The 15,735-nt window shown below is 40.6% G+C and overlaps 1 protein-coding gene across 1 annotated transcript in view; it reads right to left on the bottom strand.

Annotated features, from left to right (window-relative positions):
* Window positions 1-15,735, bottom strand: part of TENM2 (teneurin transmembrane protein 2) — a 376,176-nt gene that overhangs the window by 92,403 nt on the left and 268,038 nt on the right.

Raw genomic sequence — 15,735 nt, 5'->3', positions numbered from 1 at the left:
TAAAATCAGGCCAACGATAAATTGCCATCTTATTTCTTTCCCCCCAGCACAACTTTAGAAAATGTAAGGAAATCACTAAATATTCCTCTCTCACGGATGTTAAAGTGAATGGGGGTAGATGGAAGTGTACGTAGGCTGAACTCTTGCAGGCAGGCATGCTTTTATTGGGAGAAAAAAGCACTGGTTGGGCTTTTTATTTCTCCCCCCAGTAGCTCTCATATAGGCAGAAGGTAGGGGTAGAGGCAACGGCTCACAAGGGGGGAAGGAGGAGACCCCAAAAAGCCAAGACACAGACTCTTCTCTATCAGAGTTAATGAGTCCAGCTGGGCTTTAGCCAGGGCAAGGAATGGGACTCACCCAGAGGCCAGAGTGGTCAAATAACTCATTTATTATCTTAAACTTATCCTCTAAGGACAGAACAAAAAGAAATAGATTTAGATTGTAGCAAAAGAGGTTCTATTTAGATAGGTGAAAAGAATTTCCTGACATTCAGGACTGATCAGCCCTATTGCTAACTAGTAGCTAAGGTTGTCATTTTCAGGAACTCTTAAAACAGGATAGATAGATAATCTTTAGTCTGAGCTGGATTAGACAAAAAGACAGAAAGAATAGCCACAATGATTTTGGAAGGGACTGGCAGGCCATGAGACTATGATCTTCTATAATTGTGAAGATTTCCTAATGTAGTCTTCGTGAGAAATACTTTTTTTCTAGAAACAAAGAAATCAAGAAGGACTTAAAAAAGAAAATCAAACCCAAACCGGACATTTTATTGTTGCAAGAAAAAAAAATTAAATCCCTCAGATGAGAAGCAGGTAACAAATAAGGTTTAGCAAATGAGATTTGGTTTTTGATCCGCACTCATCTTTAAGCTGCTTTTCCATATTAGGTACATAAAGTGGTGAAAAGATATGGCATCCTAAAAGAGTATAAATTGTATAAAATACAAGAATTAGAGATAGAAAAAAATATTAGGTCAGTGAGTCCTTTTCTGTGGCATGGGTTTATTTTCTATAGGGCATTCCCAGATATATTTAAATGTGAAGAATTTCCAGCAATAGGACTCCCATGACTTCCCCACAGGGATGACTCCATCCTGATGGAATACTTTTTCTTTGGTCAATTTTCTTGGGTCTGCTTTGTCCTATTATTCCTGGTTAGACTTTCTTGCTAGGCCACTCAGAAGAATTCTATGATATCAGTGGTTATGGTTTCTAATCCCCTTGCATGGTCTCCAATTTTTTATTCTTATAACATGGCAAGAAAGTAACACTGTTGATATCTATTGAACTTCCTCTCCAACCACATACCTACTGCCCAAGAGATACAGTCTAGAAACACTGCTCGCCAGCTAACCTCAACAATTGGCGACCATTTTATTCACTTTGGTTCTGTTATCTTTGTCTTGCAGAAACAATAAAATCCTCTCTTCTCACCGCCTCCACTCATGCATGTAATTTAACAACTAGTGCTTTGTACAGAACTCGGCACACAGTAGGCACTTAATAAATGCTTTTTGGTTGCCTTATCTGTTATTTATTTATTAACCTATCTGCATCCATGGGACTCAGGTAAATTCAGTGAATTCATGAATTAAGCTTTGCAAGTTCATTTGCATATGGTATGTGTATGCTTCTCTTGATATGCATTTTCTGGTCTATGAAGCATTTAGAGATAGCTTCCCCAAATGTGCACTGGCTAAGCAGAGAGGCTGCATTTTTTGAAGACCAGCTGAAGATAGGATATGGTTGTACACTAGTCATTCAGAATCTTAATCTACACGCTTACTGGGGACTAGATTAAGGATGAATTGACATGTAGAACAATACAAAGCCTGAAAAGATTTGTTTTTTGAAAGTCTGCAGAATGGCTATCAAAATTCCAACAATCTGCATGACGCCAATGTCAGGAGTTATGCTCCAGTTGTGCATAATAATCATGCCCTTAGGAAGAAGTGAGCCGCTTCTTCTAAATCTTCCTATATATAGGGAAACAAAATTCCTCCTTTACAGCACATTCCACAGATGCAAAACACCAGGTTGTTTCTGCTAAGTCACATCTTGGCTAAATGGGTAATTGAATAGTGAATGGGAATGTCTATTCAGCTACTAACCTGCGAATTCAGAAAAAAAAAAGGAATCACAGCATAGCAATCCCCAGGAGGCAGAAAACATGACCGATTTTTCCAATAAGACTGAAAAAATCAATAATCCTTATAGACAGAGCTCTCACATCTTTAGCAGTCACGAAGCCTTTCATGTCTGTGTTCCCCCTTCCAAAAGAAGGTTTCTGTCTTTAGCTTGGCATATGCTACCACTTCCATAATCACCATCCAGAAAGATTTAGCCTGACTTCCATTCTTGTTCTGCTGAGCGCACCTTTTAGAAGGGACCCACAATGAGTCTTGACTCCGAGCTGCTTGCTTTCTGTGTAGCTCTGTGAAATGCTACTTTGCTGTTGTGTGGTGCTAATAAGTCACGATGCATTGCCATGCATGCCTGCATGATGAATGGGATATGCGGGGGAGTTGGGAGCTTTCAGAGGTTATCCACTATACATTGAATAATAAAACTCATATTTAAAATAGCCTTGGATGGGATTCTTGGCACCACCACAATTCAAAGAGAATAGCCTACCTTACTAGATATTCTTAGTGGTAGAGAGACTTGGTTCTACTCCCATTTCATGCTTCTAAGAAAAACTATCTTCCCAAAACTGACATCTTCAAGGTAATGGGGCTTAGATTTTTTTTTCTTGGCTGCTATTTCCGTAAAGGGCCACAGGACCCAGCATAAATAAGAGTCCCAAGAAAAGATGAATACTATTAGATCAATCTCGGATAGGACGTCTAAGTCAAGGACAAGCAGACTAAAGGGGTGTGTGTGTGTGTGTGTGTGTGTGTGTGTGTGTGTGTGTGTGTGTATGTGTGTACACTTTTGGTTTCACTGATTTAGGAAACTTCCAATGAAAAACAGCTATTCTTCAATTTATAGTTTAAGAGAGCTGCTTGGGAAGGGAAAAAGAAGGGAATAAGTATTTACATGTCAGCACTGTGCTAAGCACTTGACGAATATTATTTCATTTGATCCTCACAATAACTCTGTGAGGTAAATGCCAATATTGTCCTTTAACAGCTGAGGAAACTGAGGCAGAGGTTAAGTGATTTGCCCGGAGGCACACAGCTAGTGAGCATCTGAAGTTGGGTCTTGAACTCAGGTTCTGCTAGGGTCTGAGGGCAGCTTTCTAGCCACTATGCCACAGCTGTCTCTTATACATGGCTAGACTACAGTGAAAAGCAAATAAAAGTCTAAGCAAAATATGCTGTATGATGTTAGGGTTGAGAATTTAAATGTATAAAAGTCAAGAGATTCAAAAGGGTGGTTCCCACAGCAACCATAACTCAGTTCGCTGGTGAATACAAAATTAACTTTATTTCAAAACATGCCATTTAATTTACGCCTTAATATAGTCATGGCAGAGTTACGGTTGCTGGGAGAACGCTAACTCTGAATTGTTTTGAATAATTAATTGAAAGAAAAGTTGGTAAAAATGTGAACTCTAATAAAAAGTCAACTCAAATTTGGGAAAGTTCACCAATCAACCTTTATGTCAGGGGCTGCCCCCCAATGTATTGGTCACGTTCTGGTATGGAAATCATAATGCTAGGGGCATAGTTTTCCACATCTGAATATATTGCTCCTGGTGGTTTGAGGCAACCCAACTATACTGTTTGCATTCCTGCACTGCAGTGGCTTATCCTGGGAGTGGCTATATGACCTTAAAATGATTGATTCAGGTAGTTGTCAAACAACCAATTGAATGGTTAGAAACAACTCCACCTCCCTATTATTAAAACAGCGGTTTCCATTAAATGATTGTTTCAGTCAGAGTAACTCTGTGAGGTAACCAGCAGGGAGTCAGAAGAAAAGGATGGAAAAAAGAGGTGAAGGAATATGTTCCTGAAAAGCAGATGATATATCCAAGTGTCCCATCTCTGTTACTAAGATCATGAGGAAAGCAGAGCTATCTTCTTTAACTCCTAATTCAATACACTACTACTACTACTATTACTACTACTACTACTACTACTGCTACTACTGCTACTACTACTACTACTACTACTACTGCTACTACTGCTACTACTGCTACTACTACTACTACTGCTACTACTACTACTACTGCTACTACTGCTACTACTACTACTACTGCTACTACTGCTACTACTGCTACTACTCCTACTACTATTCCTCCTCCTCCTACTACAGAGATCAGGTTTTCCTCAGGGGCTGACACCTGAAGAAAGCTAAGGATTCTTTTTTAAAAAAAATTTATTTATTTTTGGTTTTCAACAATCACTTCCATAAGCTTTTGGTTTTAAAATTTCTCCCCTTCCCCTCCCACCTCCCACCCCAAGGAGGCACGCAATCTGATATAGGCTCTACATATACATTCCTATTAAACATGTTTTCACATTACTCATGTTGTAAAGAAGAATTAGAACCAACAGGAGGAACCACAAGAAAGAAGAAACAAAACAGAAGAAAAAAAGAGCAAATAGTATGCTTCAATCTGCATTCAAACTGCATAGTTCCTTCTCATTCTAAAAGGCAGAAGTGGAGAGTGAAGGCATGCTAAGCCTGAAGGGTCAGGAGATGGAGTGCCACGTTTGGGGAATAGTTAGTTGGCCAATTTGGCTGAAATGCACAGTGTAAAGGAGAGTAACCTAGAAAGGCAGGCTGGACCCAGAGTGTGAAAGGCTTTAAACTCCACGGTGAAGAGTTTGCATTTGATCCTTGAGGTGATAGGGAGCCACTGAAGTTCCTTGAGCAAGGGAGTAAATGAATCACCTTTGTCTTTTAGAAAGATAATTGTGGCAGTTGTGTAGGGGATGGATTGGAGAAAGTAGAGACTAGAAGCTGGAAGTTCAATTAGAAATCGACTGCAGTAGTCCAGGTGGGAGATGATGACGGCCTGAATAAGAGTGGTATGTATCTAAGGGAGTAAAGAGAAGGGGATTGATGTGAGAAATGTTGCTGGGGTAGAATCAACAAGACTCAGCATCTGCTTAGATGTGGGAGGTGGGAAGGAGAGAGCTGAGTTGAGGATGGCTCTGGGTGACTTGTGGCACTCTTGGTAGACACAGAGAAGTTTAGTGGGGAAAATAATGAGCTCTGATTTGCACCTGGTCAGTTTGAGATGCCCATGGGACACCCAGTGGAGTCTACAGCTCTCACCTTATCTTTAAGCAAAACTCCCTATATTAATATATGAGGAAGCAAGGTGGCAAAGTGTATTGGGCTTAGAATAAGGCAGACCTGTGTTTGTATTCTGCCTCAGACATTTATTAGTTGTGTGACTGTGGACATCATCCTGCCCTCAGTTTCTTTATCTGTAAAATAGAGACAACAACAGTACCTCCCTCACAGGGTTGCTGCATGAATCAAATGAGATAATAATTGTAAAGAGCTGAGCATGTTTTCAGTCATGTCCAACTCTTCCTGACCTCATTTGGGCTTTGCTTCGCAAAGATGCCAGAGTGGTTTGCCATTCCCTTCTCCAGCTCACTTTACAGATGAGGAAACCGAGGCAGAGGTAAGTGACTTGCTCAGGGTCACACAGCCAATGAGTCTGAGACGAGATTTGAACTCCAGTAGAAGAGTCTTCCTGACTCCAGGGCACACTCTCCACTCTCTCCACCTAACTGTTCCATATAAACGTTAGCTATTATTATTATCAAATGAGATAACATATATAAAGCATTTTGAAAGCATTAAAGCTCTACCCAAATGCCAGATGTTATCATGTTACTATATGGTTCTCTTTGCTGTCACTTTACTGATTCCTAGCCATGCAACAATTCACAATAATCTGTCTGGTGGGTTGTCCTTCATCACCGCCTCTTCAAGCCCCCTCCTTACTCTGACTACTCCTATTCTGAACCACAGTGTGGATTTTCCTTCCTTTCCCTTTAAATGACTTCTGCAGCCCTACATCAGCAGGTAACAGTCTTTCAATGACTCAGGAGCCCTTTTATCAGAAGACTTAGGCTCTTTCTGTCTGGGATGGCTTCGGGCAGCTTTTCTTGCTGGATGTCAGCAGATGACAATTCAAAGGGAACTGGCAAAAAAAAAATGCTCGCCTGCCCTATAGGCCATCTTCCTGGATGATGTTTCTCAGGGAAGCAGAGTGCCACTCCTCAAATGGAAAGGCAGAACCTGAGAGGGAACGGGAAGTGAGGAGGCAAGTCTTTAACCTGCATTTTTTCCCCTATGGCTGAAGCCAGTGGAAGCTCAGTTTTCATGATGCTCCTTAAGCATATCTCTTCCATTTGCTAGACTTCTGTCTCATTTGTGAACAAGTCTTAGGCCGGTGCCTTTTTCTTCTTTGCTATCAGTATTAGTAGCATTTTCATGCCTCCTAAAAGAGACAATTTTATAACTCTGCAATCACTTGATTTTACTGCTCAGAAGATATTTTAAAGGCATATCACTAAGTATCACTTGATCTTGCTGGCGGGATAGGTGGAGATTTAGATGTCTGGCTAAAATAGGTGCGGCACTCAGATCAGATAAATAGACAGACATTCAGTGGCAGTTTGGTACCGGTAGATCTTACCTAAACCTAAAACTTTACAGCTAAAACTTATTTGGGGCTAGACTCGTTGTATTTCAGCTTTCATTATCTCCCCATAAGCACATTTTGGCCTGGTTTCTATATTTCACTCATTCATTCACTCAACAAAAATTGAGCACTTACCATGGGCAAGATCTTGGGCTAAGCGATCTAAAGAATAAGATTTGGCCTCATCCTTTAATGTGCTTATCATCCAGAGGGCAGATATGACACATATATAAATAACTACAATGTAGAACTTGATAAAAGGTACAAAATGTTGTGAGCCTTCAGAAGAGGAGATAATTAAAGAAGTCAGAGAGCGCTTCATGGAACTGGGCCTTGAACAAGAAAGATAATTTGAATAGGCAGATGGGGGAGAGGGAGAGGAAGACATTGCAGGCCCGTAAAATAGAACAAAATTCAGGTTGCAAGGGGCTGAGGAAGTGTAGTTAGTGAGTACAGAGCACTGGGGTAAAATGGCTTCCACTTGTAGGGGTAGAGTCATATTGCCGAAGGGAGGTCTTTATTGTTTGAAATAAGGATGGCCATAGGTTATCTTAAGGCATCAACAGAGAGGAAGAAATCGAAGATGAAAGTAGAGAGGCAGTGACTAGAAGAATAAAGTCCAAGAGGAGAAAGGAGGGATTATTGTTGGACCTTTTTTTTTTTTGGTTAGGCAATGGGGTTAAGTGACTTGCCCAGGGTCACACAGATAGTAAGTGTCAACTGTTTGGTCTGAGGACATATTTGAACTCAGGTCCTCCTGACTCCAGGGCTGGTGCTTTATCCACTGCACCACCTAGCTGCCCCTCTTATTGGAAATAAAGATGAACAACTCTTTCTTTGAGACAAAAGAGAAGGTGGAGCCATTGTGGATGACCACACAGGGAAAAGGTTCACAGAATGCAACTGGATAATCTCCACAGTCAAGGTGTCAAGGTGATTTGTAGAGTGAAGGGGTGCGTACTTGAGTGTGGAAAGGATTTGGAACAGTCATTGTGGGAAATAGGATTTGAAGTGCATAAGAAATTAAAGAGAAGGATGGCCAAGCACCAGTGCTTGGGTATGTATTTGTAGTGGAGATCTACTCAATTTAGGTCAGTGACCTTTTACAGCAATACCTAGCAGGGCAGGAGAGGGAAGAGACAATGGCGGAGGTCACCCCCTATGAAAAAAGGGCAAAGTCCAGGACATAAGGTGGTATAGTGTACTATTGAGAAGCCTTGCTAAAATGACTAAACATGGGTCTCAGCAAAGGGAAACTGTCTCCGGAAAAGAAATTAAAGTGGGCTGTAGCCCTGGAAGAACAGAGAGAGGGTGACAGGAGGCCCCAATGAGGCTAAAGCATAAGGTTAGTCCAATGGAAGAACTGGGATAAGAGCAAAGGTAGGAGTGTGTGGGAACAAGGAAGAATTTCAATGTTGAAGATATTGGAGGTTAAGCTGCCAGTGATGATGAGTTCCAAGATGTGACTATGCAGGTAGAGTGAATGAGTCTTGCTGAGTCTGAATGACTTGTATGAAGAGTTAAATTAGTCTTGAGGCTGATGAGACATGTTTTACCCCAAAGACATATATAACACAAAGCTCTACCCACTAACTGGTATAGCTTTGAGATTTATATACCAGAAATGTAATCATGTTCATTTATAACTTTTAAGTTTGGTTACATTAAATGTCTTAGAACTAGAAATATAGAAGAGGTAAGAAGGAAGGATCATGAGGTCTCTTTTTCTCATGGTAACCTAATTAATGCATCAGGTAGCCAGCTGATGAAGGGGGTAGAAATCTGGACATGGAGCCATGAGGACCTGAGTTCAAATCTGGACTCAAACATTTATGAGCTAGGTGACTATGTGCAAGTCATTTAACATCGGTTTGCCTCAGTTTCCTTATCTTTAAAATAAAGCTACCTCCAAGGGATAGGGAGAGGACAAAGTGAAACGATATTTGTAAAGTACTTTGCAAACCTTAAAGTGCAAAAGATATATACATATATATATATATATATATATATATATATATATATTATATATATATATATAATATATATATATATAGTCATCCAGTCATTTCAGTCATGTCTGATTCTTTATGACCCCATTTGGGGTTTTCTTGGCAGAAATATTGGAATGGTTTGCCATTCCTTCTCCAGCTCATTTTACAGATGAGGAAACCGAGGCAGACAGGTTTAAGTGACTTGCTCAGGGTCACACAGCTAGTAAGTGTCTGAATCTAGATTTGAATTCAGGTCTTTGTGACTTCAGGCCTGGTACTCTATCCACTGTGCCACATAGCTGCCACAATATTAAATGCTGGCTATTATTATCATTATTTCATGTCAGAAATGGCTATTCTTGTAGCCCTTCAGGTATTTCTGAAGTTTTAGAATGCTACTCACAGGATTCTGTAACAAGGACTCCCCTTGTCACCCCCAACCATTCCCCTTCTGCGCCAATGCCTAATATGCTCACAGATGTGTGATAAAAATACAAATTGTAATTGATCTATGAAATGCTATTTCAGAAGCAACTGATAAGGCACTATGTAGGAAAGATAGAGAAGATTGTGGGCTGACCTTTTTGAATACAAAAGACTTCTAAACTGAACATCCAGATGATAAGCAAAAGCTGATTTCTCCAAGATAGCAAAAGAACACCTCTTCTTGATATAAAACAAAACAAAACAAAACAAAACAAAACAAAACAAAACACACCAACCCTACAATATTGATTTCCATCTGCTGGGGAGAGCTAAAACAGCATGCTTAATATTAAATGGTTAGTCAATTCCTGGTTCTAACTAGAACAAGGAGGGATTTTCAAAGCTTTTCTGCTAGATCTTTAAAGTGCTTGCCACCAGAAGATACATAACTTCCCTTGACTCCAAAGAACAGGCTTCCTGATTTGCTGGATCAAATGCTAAGCCAGTGGATAGATCAGCCTTTGTGTTTCCATCCACAGTGTTTCTACTCATCTTCCCTGCCACAGTCACTGAAAATGGCCAGGTGTTTACCATTGGGGATTACTTTATAGTTTTGCATCTGCACTTGGAAGAATTTTTACAGCATGCTAGCATGCGTAGGATGTGAGTAATTATAATAGGATGGCACGCTGGGAACTGTTCCCAGGAATCAGTGGCACAATCTGGAGACTATTTGGAGGGGATAGCAAAGCCATCTAGAAAACACTGGCTATTTCTGCTGCGATAGGTGCATGATCAACAGGTTCCAAAGGTCACTTGTTCCAGGGTAGTAACTGATGCTTTCTTCTAGGTTACTTCTACCAAGTCTCAAAACCGGAGCTTCCTAATTAATTTGACAAAGAATGGAAATGAATAGAAGTTGAAACTGAGTGAATGTGCTCAAGAGACAGAGGGGGAAAGAATGCTAAGGAGACCATAGAGGAAAGTCAGAAAATACAGATCTAAATAGGAATAAATGGTACCCATGAAATAGTTTCATTATCACAGATCAGTCTTTCCTTTTGAATTCTGGGGCAGAAATGTGCAGAAAGACCCTCAATACCCCACTCTATCCCCTCCGCATTTAGGCTTCTGGGCATGAGTATTCCTAAGGATCTACACTAGTTTGCTTGACACAGGGCATACTTATATGGCAGCTCCATTACCATATCCTTTCTCCTCAACTATAAGTCTAATGGCTTAAGGAAACAACATTACTACAAATGTGCAGAAAGAGCAAGAACCATGATTAGGTAGTGTTGGTAAAATACTCTGGGAAACCAGGGGTCCTGAAACCTAACTCCTACTACTTTGATATCCAGGTCTTGCAAATTGGCAAAAACAGACCCTGTGTTCTAGGACATGGCATTAAACCAGTGGCCAACCCATTAAGGTACTGTTAACAAGTGAGAATGCACAATGCTGTGTCTGCTAGTAAGTCAGATAGGGGTACACACACATACAAGCACACACACACACACACACACACACACACACACACATATAGACATGCCCACACCCACACCCACACACCCACAACAGGACTTTATGTCTTATTTCATTCTGGTGTAAAGTTTAGTGGTCTGCTGTCAGCCACAATGTCAGCTAGAACAGCTAGAAGGGAAATAAGAGACAAAAAGGGGATGTTAAGTGAAGCTGGAGTCTGTATTGCCAATCACGCTTCAGAGTTTTATTTAGACCAATGAATCAGAGATGAATGAACTGTCTCATATTAAAAAGTTGTGTTTTTTTTTTTGCTGGTGTTTAATGAAAACATCTACCTGTCTACCTCAGAGGATTATCATGAGGATAACTGAGGTAACACAAAGTCCTTTGAGCTCCTTGGAGAAAAGACACTATGTAAGTGCACAGTATCACCATTGCACTGCTGGTAATGAGTGTGGCTAAACAGGGAGCCTCCCAGTCACCAAAGTAGACTGAAGCATTAGGAACAAGAGGAAGCCAAACTTCTCCCCATCCCAGGCCAGGCCAATGCTGTTTTCTGATGCGTCACTTAGACTTTCTCTTAGAGCTAAGAGGCAAAGTCCCTCCTTTCCTTCTTCCCTTTACCACATTCCCCTGCTCAGGCAGAGCCTGGGTTCAGAGTGGCCCTCAGTCACCAACCTCGAATCAGTTTCTCCTGTACTAGGAGCGCCTGACCAACTCAACTTGGGGAAGAATGAGAAGAGAATGTGCTTTCCCACGCCACCCCTCCCCTTCCCCCAACCCGCCTGCTGCCAGTAAAGCCTCTTTAAAAGCTTCAGTTTTTCCTGCTTAGAGATGTCCAAGCAGTAATCCATCTAAATTAGATTATAAGCATCTGAAGGTTTTCATAATAAATAAAATATAGATACAACTAAGAAAGATGAGCTTTAATTAGTGAATGTTAGTTAAGGGAATGTGTTGTGAGAATATGGAGGATTAAGAAATGAGAAATGATAGGGGGAGGAGAAGATCAAGTTTTAATGAGCTGCCATTTTCATTTGATTTAACTAAATTTCCTCTGTTGTGGAAAATATTAACAATTACGAGGGAGTCATTTGAGTGAATCCACACAGTTTGGTACCTGGCTGCTTATCTTTAATGTGATTAAATTGTGCTGTAAATGGATATAAACTAGTGCGTGAAGTAAGAGGCTTCAGCTCTATCACTGATCTCCTTGGGAAAAAAAAGTTAGCAAGGGACATTGATGGAAAAACAACAGAAAAGGGCTCTGGAACTCAGAAATGAGCACCCGGTTTGGAAGGGAACATTGCTCCAAGGACAGTGCCTCAGCAGAGCCTGTGCTACTTACAGAGAAGGGTCCTCACTAAGTTGGATTTACTAACAGCTTGAAAAAGAGTGATCCATAAGTATTGGGAATGGGTCTGTTTTCAAATTCACATTTCTGGGGGATATTGGGAGAATTTTGAAATTTTTACTTATTACATTTAGATATTCCAACTTTGCTCACTCAAAACAGGCTCCCCTTCAATCATCACAAGCTAAAATGCTACATAGCAGGGCCTTTGATCAGGCAAATATCTTCCTAAAGTGTAGGTCTCAACATGACACCCTCCTACTCAACAAATTCCAAAGGCTCCCTATTACTTCCAGGATCAATCAATCAAAAGACAGTTATTGAGGGTCTGCAATGTTCCAGGTACCATGCCGAGCACTGGAGATACAAAAATAAGCAAAAGACAGTCCCTGTCCTCAAGGAGCTTACAATCTAAAGGGGGACACAACATGCAAATAGATATATACAAATAGATACGGGATAAATAGGAAAGAAATTAACAAAGGGAAGTTACTAGAATTAAGAGAAGTTGGGGAAGGCTTCCTGTAGAAGGTGGGATTTTAGCTGGGGCTTAAAGAAACCAGAAAGGTCAGTCTACTTTGGAAATTAAGGCTTTTTTTTTTGGTCACATTTGAATTCAGGTCCTCCTGAATCCAGGGCTGGTGCTCTATCCACTGCACCACCTAACTGCCCCCAATGAGGAGACATACAGTGCCCTAAGGGTTAAGAGAATATTAACGTTGCTTTTCTAGTATTTTGTGAAACCCCAGCTTATTCTGTAACCTGAAAGGCATCCTAAAGTCCTTTCGCCCTTATCTTGAACCTGTACCAAAAGAATTGCTTTTGCGTCCCTTATCCTATGTTCCTTTGTCCTTTAATTTTTAACTGGTGCCCTCATGCCCTGTCCTTAAATCCTTAAACCATAAAGAATTCCCTTGTCTTCTTCATCCTATGTCATAAAATCCTCCCTTGACCTATCTCTAATCTTTAACCCCCATAAAAACTTCTAAAACCACCTTGTAAGCAACCGTCTTCCTCATCCTGACCTTATAAAACAAGCCTCAGTCCGTCTTTAAGTTGCTAGTCCTCTTTCCAGGGCTGGTCCGCTGTTTGTGCGTCAGTAAAGCTCCCAATGGTTACAGAGAAGGTCCAAGTGAATTCTTTCCCACTCTCCCAACTCTAAACCTCAACAATTACCTTCAATCTATTCTGTATGTGTGTATTTATTTTTATAATTAATTAATTTATTTTTAGTTTTCAAAGTTCACTTCCATAAGACTTTGAGTTTTAAATTTTCACCCAGTCCCACTTCCTCCCCTTCCCCAAGATGTCCTACAATTTGATAAAGGCTCTACAACTACATTCACGTTAAACATATTTTCCCATTAGTTACGTTGGTAAAGAACAATTAGAACTAAGGAGAGGAGTCACGAGAATGAAGCAATAAAACAAAACAACAAAGGAAACATTGTGTGTATATCTTGAATGTTATCCTGTTAGTCTCATGTTGTCTCTGTCATTAGAATGAGAATTCCTTTGTCTTTTTTTTGTATCCCTAGTACTTAGCACACAGTAGGTGCTTAAACAAATGCTATCATTTGGCTTCAGGGGTGGGGAACCTGTAGCCTTGAGGCCACATGTGGCCTTCTAGGTCCTCAAGTGTGGCCCTTTGACTGAATCCAAACTTCACAAAATGAATCCCCTTCATAAAAGGATTTCTTCTGTAAAACTTGGACTCCGTTAAAAAGCCACACCAAAGGGCCACATGTGGCCTTGAGGCCACAGGCTCCCCACCCCAGACTTAGGCTATTCTGTATGGTCATTTTTAAAAAAAATTTATTTATTTTTTTAATATAAATTTATTTATTTTTAGTTTTCAACATTCACTTCCACAAGTTTGAGTTCCAAATTTTCGCCCCATCTCACCCCTCCCTCCACCCCAAGATGGCATGCATTCTGAATATCCCTTCACCTAGTCTGTCCTCTCTTCTGTCTCTCCCCCCTTCTCTTATCCCCTTCCCCTTCTATTTTCCTGTAGGGCAGGATAGACTTCTATACCCCATTTCCTGTATTTCTTATTTCCTAGCAGCATGTGAAAACATTTTTTTAAACATATGTTTTTAAAACTTTAGGTTTCAAATTTTGTCTCTTCCTCCCTCCCCATCCACCCTCATTGAAAAGGCAAACAACTCAATATAGGTTATACATGTGCAGTTATGCAAAACACTTCCATAGTAGACATGTTGCGAAAAACAAACTCTATTTCCCTTCATCCTATCCTGCCCTCCCATTTATTCTATTCTTTCTTTTGACCCTGTCCCTCCTCAGAAGTATTTCCTTCTGATTACCCCCTTTCCCAATCTGTCAACTGTATGGTTATTTTTGCAGTGTATGGGAAACAGCCTTCTATTAGAAATAATCAAAGTGGGAGGACAAGAACAATCCCCCCCCCCCAAAAAAAAACCCCTTCCCTTTATCTGTTTAGACCACTAGCACTTCTTCCTGAGTTTCCAAAACCCTTAAATTTGTGATTTTGAGTAGTTTACTACATCTAGCCATTTAATTGTTCATTATCTGATACTTCAGAAACTATGGAAAATATCAGTTAATGCAGTGACTAAGAAGCCAGCTCTTCCCCACTCCCCTTAGAATGAATGACACCAACAATAATTCAAAACTATTAACAGAATGTGTTAATAGTACATACAGCACTGAGGTATGTAATCTAGAAGTCACAGGCAGGTGACCTTGGGGGATGCTAGAAGTTGGGGGTGGGGTAGGTGAGGATGTATGAGTTTCCAAACTATTTAATTCTGGGCACGGTGTTTTCTGTGCTAGGGCTCTAGATGATATAATAATAATTCCCGTATTAGACCCCCAGGGAACAGGTTGGTGAGCGAATGGATACCGGTCTTACTTGGCCCCATTAAATGGAAATAAAAAAGTTAAATCAGTTCATATTCAAAACATGGAGAGAAGTTGATAGCAACTTGATTAAGGGACACAACTCCACTTTCTTTTATTCCCCTGCTTAATACAAAAAGCTGGTTCCTCTCACCTACCCCATCATCTCTCTATTTTTAAGGGAATTGCAGTCATCGGTGACATTTAGGCTTCGAACATTTCTGCATACTGACTGTACAGAAATAGCTGCACTCCCAGCCAGATAGGGCTCTCTCTGAGAAGCAGAAACTGTCCCTTCTGACTCTGGAGTCACTGGAGATGGTGGAGCTTTGATTCCACAGCACGATTTGGGAGAATCAACCTCACTAGCATGTCAGAACAAAATTAAATACAAATGTTACTTCTGGGCTGGTAAAAGAGTTATTTCATAATCAGCAGGGCTTATCCCCCCGGCATTGTTTCTAGACAACCAGACAAGACTGCCTAACAATATCTGTTGGGGCTAAAGGATATTTAAAAAAAAAATTAAACACAAGTCACACTTTTTCAGAGCCCATCAGCATTCTTAGAAAGAAGACTGATCTGGGGCAAAAGTCGACCATTTGCCTATCTGACCTAATGCCACAGCTGCTGCAGTCGGGGCTCAGCCTCTTAGGATTCTGTCATTGCCTGGCTCAAGTCTTTCATTCTTCCCTGATGCTTATTTTGTAGAACTTGAGAGCCGGGAGACAGATTTTACCACAGAATGTTTATTAGTCTTCTCCCTTTTCCTGGGCTTGGCTGGAATATAGCATTTTGCACGCATGGTGTGTTTTGAACTGGCCACATAAGGCTTGGTACTATACCAGCATCAGCCTGATCTGAAGGAGACAACGGTCTTAAAGATTAATGAAATGAAGATATCTTGGAAAGAATGTGGCTTTCTGGCATTGGTGTGGGATGGATAGGGAATAATGCTGAGGAGGGGAAGATCTG

The sequence above is a fragment of the Phascolarctos cinereus genome, unplaced genomic scaffold (assembly GCF_003287225.1).
Source record: "Phascolarctos cinereus isolate Bilbo 61053 unplaced genomic scaffold, phaCin_HiC Scaffold_2;HRSCAF=192, whole genome shotgun sequence".
NCBI lineage: Eukaryota > Metazoa > Chordata > Mammalia > Diprotodontia > Phascolarctidae > Phascolarctos > Phascolarctos cinereus.
Note: the sequence above shows the minus strand (reverse complement) of the source record. Positions and strands in the feature narration are given on the sequence as shown.